Below are 7,878 nucleotides of genomic sequence, written 5' to 3'. Positions count from 1 at the left end.
CAATTGCACTAACGTCAAACAAACCCAACACTAACCGACAATCGGGTGCCGATTGTTTAAATTAGATTATACGATCTTACAACATCATCATTTAACAATAATGTCAACTGTGTGTCGTGTGCTACTTCAATAAACCAAAAAGCAATTACGGACTTTAAGGTTTATCTAGCAACTCGAAATTGAATTAAACATAACAAGGGATCTCACTCAAAATATCCAACTCAAAACGATAAGCATTCAACTCTACAATCGCATAAATATGTTCAAATGATATTAAAATTGACGTAAGTCTCAACGAATCCAAATTCAAAGTAATCACATGCTCATTACTAGAATATGAAGTTTAACTGCTCATACTTGACGTTGAAAAAGAATTGAAGATACTTACAAAAGTTTGCAAAATTGAATTTAAGGAAGAGCCAGGAAATTGTCTCCAAAATCGACTCCAATTCTGAGATCAATTTCTGCCCGATTCTACAATCGAACGACTATTTCTGTCTCTCCCTTTCGATCGGCTTCTGTCTCTCTCACTCTGCTACTGCCTTTCGATTTCTGCCCGTCCTCTCTCAATCGACATCTTCTCTTGAATTCCTTTTTAATCAACAGGTTCTGTCTCTTCTTCTCAATCAACCACCCTTTTCTCAATTGATAGCCTCTATATATCTCTGCCTTCTCGATCCCTCTCTTCCCACGATCCTCTCGACTTCTGCCCATGATCAATAGCTGCACGATGTCCCGTCTTTCTCTTCTCTCATCCCGCTGCTGGTTGTCTTGGGCAGCAGCCCAAGGCTGTTGTTTCTTTCTCATGGGCTGTTTTTTTTTGTTCTTTTGGGCTGTAGCATGGCTGTTTGGCTGCAGGAAGTGTTTCGATACAGGAGCAAGTGTTTGGCTACAGGAAGTGTTTGGATACAGCTTGGCTGTTTGGTTACAGCTTGGCTGTTTGGTTACAACTTGGCTGTTTGGCAACAGGAACTATGTTGTTTGGTAGCAGCTGCAAGGCTGTTTGGCTACGACAAACAATTAATCAATTTTTTTTTCTTTTTCAACTTAAATAGCCTCAAGAAGTTAAATAACAACTCAAAATTAAATTGGACCTTTTTAAGCATCTATTTAACATTAATTTCAAGGTAACTTGACATAAAATGTATAAATTGGGTGCTTATCAAGTTCCCCCACACTTAGATCATTGTCCGTCCCGACAATGAGTTGAGTTAACACGTAGTTATAAAAATCGACTCTAACGAGAATGTCAACACATATAGCATATCATGAGTTTGAGATTTGCATCAAAGCATTGAAAAGAGGATGCACACGCAATCAAGTAAACACAAGCTAATCTCGAGAACTCTCACGAATGGGATTAACAAAGCAACACTCGATTCACTCCTTTGGTTAAAGTGTATCGCTCAAATCATCTATGTACTAGCATGTACCTATCATATACTTGAAAAGTCTCTCACTCTCCATCACTTGGATAAAATACATACTTATAAATCAAAAGGTCTTAAAAGTTGTAACGAAAAACAAGGCTTTGGGTATGGTAGGGATGTGTTTTTGGGAAAAAAATGACAAATGACCTTATACCAAATGGACAACCCAGTTACTTCAATCATAAGAATTTCAATCCACAAAGGAATTTCCGTATCTATCTTTTAATGAACATTCCCCTTTAGGTGATAAGGGATAAAGATGATTTAAGCACATTCAACCTCATCATTTTGATTATCGTCTTTAGCTTCTTTATCTCTCTTTTTTTTCACGAATTTTTCTCTTTTTGTTTCTTCATTCATTCTTCCCATTTCATTTTTATAGCATTTTCCAACATATAAATACAACCTTTTGAGCATACAGGGAAACTGAGACTACTCCATTGGTGATTGGTCGGGTGAGTTGTGTTTGGATTAGTTCATGATGTGGGTGATAAAGGAAATAGGATAAGACTCAAAGTGGTGTGCAAAAGGGATCACAACATAAAGGGGTAGGCTTAAGGCTAGTGGTTTAACATAAAAAATGAGCAAACGATGGCCTTTATCATGTTTATTAGCATGTAAATATCATGTAGTCTTAAGGAGAGACAATGCAAGTTCTAGAGATGCATATCTAGGAATGACGCAATCACACAAGAAATGAATTTGAGACTAATGTCAAGTATTTAGTCTAAATAAGCTCAAAGTCTCACGGTGTTCAAAACTAGCTCAAGAGACTAGCAATAGTCTACTTTGACCGATATGCTATCACAAACCGACTCTAAGTGCTATCAATCAAGCTCAATCATGCTATACATGCATCCAAACTCATCGTCATCAAAAATTTGAGCTCAATAAAAGCATGCTAACACATTGCCAAAACGGACAAAGACCCTCATTTAAGCACAAAATTTGCAAAAAGCAAAAAATTGACCCATAAAACCATTTATATACCCAATTCATGCAAATAACCCCCACCCCCACACTTAATTCATACATTGTCCTCAAGGTATGTAATAAGTAGAAGACACTCTAAGCAATGAAGGAAAAGGAACAGAAAACTCCCCTGATTTGATGAGTGACCTCCCAATGTAAGAATCCGTGGAGATGGGCGCATCTCTTCGAGCGTCCAACATCCGGGGTGAACCTGAGAACACAGAATTCCAAGGGTGAAATTGAGAATCTAAAGGCAAACTAAATAACTGAAAGCAATAAATAACAAGAAATGGAAATTTCATGGGTTGCCTCCCACGTAGCGCCTCTCTTTTATGTCTTTGGCTAGACCATCCTCGGTTCAATTCTTGTAGCTTGGCGTGTCCAAAGCTACCCTCTCTAAATCCCCTCCATCGAAGCCTTCATAGAACGGCTTTAGCCTATGGCCGTTAACTTTGAAAATCTGCCCCGTAGATAGACTTTGTATCTCTACTGCACCATGCTCAAAAATGGTTAAAACAACAAAAGGTCCTATCCATCTGGAACTTAACTTATCGGGAAATAACTTTAATCTAAAGTGATAGAGGAGAACTTTCTGACCTTTAGTGAAAGACTTACGTGAAATACGAGAGTCATGGAACGCCTTAGTCTTCGCCTTATAGATGCGAGCATTTTCGTAGGCGTCGTTCTGTATCTCCTCTAACTCTTGAATTTGAAGCTTCCTATGCGATCCCACTTCATCCAAATCCATATTGCATGTCTTCACCGCCCACTACGCCTTATGCTTTAATTGCACTGGGAGGTGGCAAGGCTTACCGTACACCAAACGGAAAGGAGACATACCTATAGGCCACTTGTAGGCCGAACGATAGGCCCATAAAGCGTCATTAAGCCTTAAACTCCAGTCTTTCCGGTTGGGATTCACAGTCTTCTCCAAAATGGACTTGATCTCTCCATTTGATACCTCGGCTTGTCCGTTTGACTGTGGATGGTAGGCGGTGGAGATGCGGTGGATAACCCCATATTTCTTGAAAAGCGCGCCGATGACCTTGTTGCAAAAATGGGTGCCTCAATCACTGATGATGGCCTTGGGCGTCCCAAACCTGGAAAATATGTGAGATTTGACAAAATCTGCAACTACACGAGAATCATCAGTTCGARTGGCCTTTGCCTCAACCCATTTTGAGACATAGTCAACGGCCAAAATAATATAAAGATTTCCACAAGATGCAGGAAAGGGTCCCATGAAATCCATGCCCCAAACATCAAAATTTTCACATACTAGCATAGGAAATTGGGGCATTTGATTCCGGGAACTAATGTTTGCCGTCATTTGGTATCTCATGCAACTCTTACAAAAGCGATAACAATATCGCATAAGGGTCGGCCAATACAACCTACACTCAAGTACCTTCTGGTATGTCCGCTTATGGCCGAAGTGGCCCCCACAAGCATGGGAGTGACAAAACTGTAAAACAGACTGAAACTCCCCTTGGGGTATACATCACCGGATAACTTGGTCCGGACAATGTTTCCAAAGGTATGGCTCGTCCCACATGTAGAGATGAGCCTCTCTCCTAATCTTTTCTCTATCGGGTCTAGATAACTCGCCTGGGAAGCTCTTTGAAACCAAATAATTAACGATGTCTGCATACCATGGGGTTTCGCCCAAAACGGAGAAAAGGTGCTCATTTGGAAACTCATCAGTGAGTGGGCTTGGCTCTCCATCCAATACTAGTCGGCTAAGGTGGTCTGCAACAAAATTTTTAGATCTGCTCTTATCTCTAATCTCCAAATCAAACTCTTGGAGTAAGAGAATCCACCTTATCAACCTCGGCTTTACATCTTTCTTCTTGAGTAGGTACTTCAATGCGGCATGATCTGAAAACACAATCACTTTAGTGCCAAGTAGATAAGATCTAAACTTTTCTAAAGCAAGAACAGCTGCTAGCAACTCTTTCTCGATGGTTGAGTAGTTACATTGTGCACTATCAAGTGATCGTGATGCATAATAGATAACATAAGAGCTCTTACCGTCTTTCTGTCCCAATACCGCCCCGACGGCGTGATTTCTAGCATCACACATAATCTCAAATGGCAATTGCCAATTTGGAGGTCGGATGATAGGGGCAGAAGTAAGCCTGTCTTTCAACAAATCAAATGAACTCTTACATACCTCATTGAAGACAAAGTCTACCTCTTTTTGTAGAAGCTCACAAAGGGTTGAGTGATCTTCGAGAAGTCTTTAATGAAACGCCTGTAGAAACCTGCATAACCAAGAGAAGAACGGACCTCTCTAACACTCGAGGGGTAAGGCAAGGATTTTATGACATCGATCTTTGCTTTATCAATCTCTATACCCCTTTCTGAGATAACATGACCAAGTACTATACCTTGGTTGACCATGAGGTGACATTTTTCATAATTTAAAACCAAATTAGTTTCAATGCACCTCTTTAAATTTTTGGTCAAGTTATCTAAGCATGTACTAAACGAATCACCATAAACTGTGAAATTGTCCATAAAAACCTCAATAATATTCTCTACATATTATGAAAATATACTCACCATACATCGTTGGAATGTCGCCGGTGCATTGCAAAGACCGAAAGGCATCCTCCGGTAGGCGAATGTACCGAAGGAGCAGGTGAACGTGGTCTTCTCTTGGTCCTCTCTCGCCACCGGTATCTGATGAAAACTTGAATAACCATCAAAAAACAATAGTGAGTACGACCGGCTAACCTTTCTAACATTTGGTCTATGAATGGAAGGGGAAAATGGTATTTCCTAGTCGATGAATTAAGCTTACGATAATCAATACATACTCTCCACCCGTTTTGAACACGGGTGGGCACTAACTCACCTTCGACATTCTCTACCACAGTAATGTCAGTTTTCTTAGGAACTACCTGGACCGGGCTTACCCACTTGCTGTCAGAGATTGGGTATATCATATTAGCGTCCAAAAGCTTGAGTATCTCCTTCTTGACAACTTCCATCATTGGTGGGTTCAACCTCCTTTGCGCTTCTCGAAATGGCTTGTACTATAGAATCTTGTGCTGGCAAAGTGAGGGACTAAGGCCCTTGATATCGGCGATGGTCCATCCAATCGCCCTCTTGTGCTCCTTCAAAACAACCACAAGCTCTCTTTCTTCCTTCGATGATAGTGTGGAGGATATGATCACCGGAAGGGTCTCTTTATCTCCCAAGTAGACTTACTTTAGATGATATGGTAGCGTCTTCAACTCTAGCTCGGGTGCCTATTCAATAGAAGGCAAAAGTCTAGTGTGAGATATAGGCAAATCTACTTTAGAAACTTCATACATTGGCTTTTGTGCTCGCCCTTTCTCCATCCAAGACACCAATTCTGGAAAATCATCATCAAGCTTGTACTCTTGGGCAAGCTTCTTCAAACTTCCATTCGTTAAATCCCTGTTTAGAATCACTTCTAACACATCCTCATTAGATAGATCAAACATAGTATCAGATAAGGACTCGATAATATCAACGAAGCATAAAGATGAAACATTACTCGGATATCGCATGGCATCATATACATTAAATTTAATCATCTCGCCATCGAATTCCATGGTCAAACTACCACTATGGACGTCTATCTTAGTCTTAAAGGTTTTCAAAAATGGTCTACCTAGCAAAAGCATACCGGCCTTGGAGGCATTTTTCTCCTCCATATCTATAACATAAAAATCTACCGGAAAGACCAACTCATTCACTTGAACTAGCACGTCCTCTAATACCCCTTTAGGGTAGACAATAGACCTATGCACTAGTTGGATTACCAAACCGGTTGGCTTTAGGGGCCTTACATCCAAAGATGAGTAAATGGCATATGGCATAACATTAATTGATGCCCCCAAGTCCAACATGGCTTGATTTACTGAGACATTGCCTACCTTACATGGTATGGTAAACATGCCCAAGTGTTTACACTTTGGTGGTAACTGTTTTTGCAAAACAATGGACATATTTTGACTCATACTTATCTTTTCATTACCCTTTTAGTTTCCTTTTATTTGTACAAAGCTCTTTCAAAAACTTAGCATATCTAGGAACTTGCTTAATTGCATCTAATAAAGGGATGTTTACCTGAACTTTCCGAAATGTGTCAATGATCTCTTTTTCTTCACACTCCCGCTTTGTCTTCTCGAACTGGCTCAGGAATGGCGATGCTTGAACTATCACTTCGGGTGTCTTCTTTTTTGCCTCCTCCTCTTTGACATCCTTAGCACCCAAAGTGGATGTCTTGACCTCTAACTCTTGTTCTTCCTCGTGAACCTTTTCTTTCTTCTTCTTTCCAACCTCTTGAAGCTCCTTTCTATTTCTCAAAGTGATGGCACTCATATTTGCCTTCGGACTCGTCTCCGTTTGAGACGGAAATTTACCTTTGTTTGCAAATTGGTGGCCTGAAGGTCCTGAATACTCGCTTGAGTTTCCTGTTGAAATTTCACCATGTTAGCAGCCATAGACTTAACTACATCCTCTAATGACATACCTGAGCCATTAGGAGCTTGCGGTGACACTTGATGTTGATGTTGGGCACTCGGCTGAAATGGTGCCTTCGGTTGATGTTGTTGCTGAAATCCTGGCAGTGCTTGGAATTGTTGAGATTGAAATTGCTGAGGCGGTTGGAATGAACCTCTTTGCTGAAATTGCTAACCTTGTCTTTGTCCTTGCCTCAGGGCATAGCTCAGATTTGGATGTTGCCTCCAACCGGGGTTGTATGTGCTCGAGAAAGGGTCGGGAGCCCGGTTGTTTGAGTTTTGAAAGTTGCCACCCCCAATGGCATTCACTTGCTCTTCTTCTTCATGTAAAGTCGGGCATGCATCGGTGGGGTGGGCCACTGATGAGCAAAATCCACTTGCCTTGACTTGAGGCATATTACCCATGGCAAGTTGTTTCACAAGGTTAGTCAAATCAGTTATTTTAGTTTCTAAAGATTTAACATGTACCTCACTAGCGTCACGGCCAATGTCACTCCTTACTCCAGATTGCTTGGAGTTTTCCGCCATGGTGTCTATCAAAGTACTCGCTTGAGTTGGCGTCTTATTCACTATAGCTCATCCGCTCGCATCATCCATCATATTCCTTTCATCAGTAGCAAACCTTCATAAAAATATTGAATTAGTAATTCATCAGAAATACCATGTTGAGGACAACTTACACAAAGGCGCTTGAAGCGCTCCCAATACTCGTATAAACACTCCATGTCCTTCTGCTTGATCCCACATATCTCTCTTCTAAGCCCGGCGGCTTTGGATGTGGGAAAATACTTGTCGAGGAATGCTCTCGCCATTTGCGCCCAAGTAGTGATGGATCCCGACGGTAAGTAGAAAAGTCACTCCCTAGTTGCGTCAACTAGGGAGAATGAAAATGCCTTCAGCTTGAGATTCTCTACCGTCGTGCCTTGTGGCTTCATCCCCAAGGACACAATGTGGAATTCGGTCATATGCTTGTATGG

The 7,878-nt window shown here is 41.0% G+C and overlaps 1 non-coding gene and 1 pseudogene across 1 annotated transcript; one reads left to right on the top strand and one right to left on the bottom strand.

Annotated features, from left to right (window-relative positions):
- Positions 1-2,760: 2,760 nt before the first annotated feature.
- LOC112509051 lies at positions 2,761-7,429 on the bottom strand (annotated as a pseudogene).
- A 129-nt stretch (positions 7,430-7,558) lies between these two features.
- On the top strand, positions 7,559-7,665 carry LOC112510621. The gene has a single exon (XR_003068999.1). It is a non-coding gene; the product is annotated as a small nucleolar RNA R71 (small nucleolar RNA).
- Positions 7,666-7,878: the final 213 nt, after the last annotated feature.

Source organism: Cynara cardunculus, assembly GCF_001531365.2.
Source record: "Cynara cardunculus var. scolymus isolate 2C chromosome LG 3, CcrdV1, whole genome shotgun sequence".
Taxonomy (NCBI): domain Eukaryota; kingdom Viridiplantae; phylum Streptophyta; class Magnoliopsida; order Asterales; family Asteraceae; genus Cynara; species Cynara cardunculus.
Note: the sequence above shows the minus strand (reverse complement) of the source record. Positions and strands in the feature narration are given on the sequence as shown.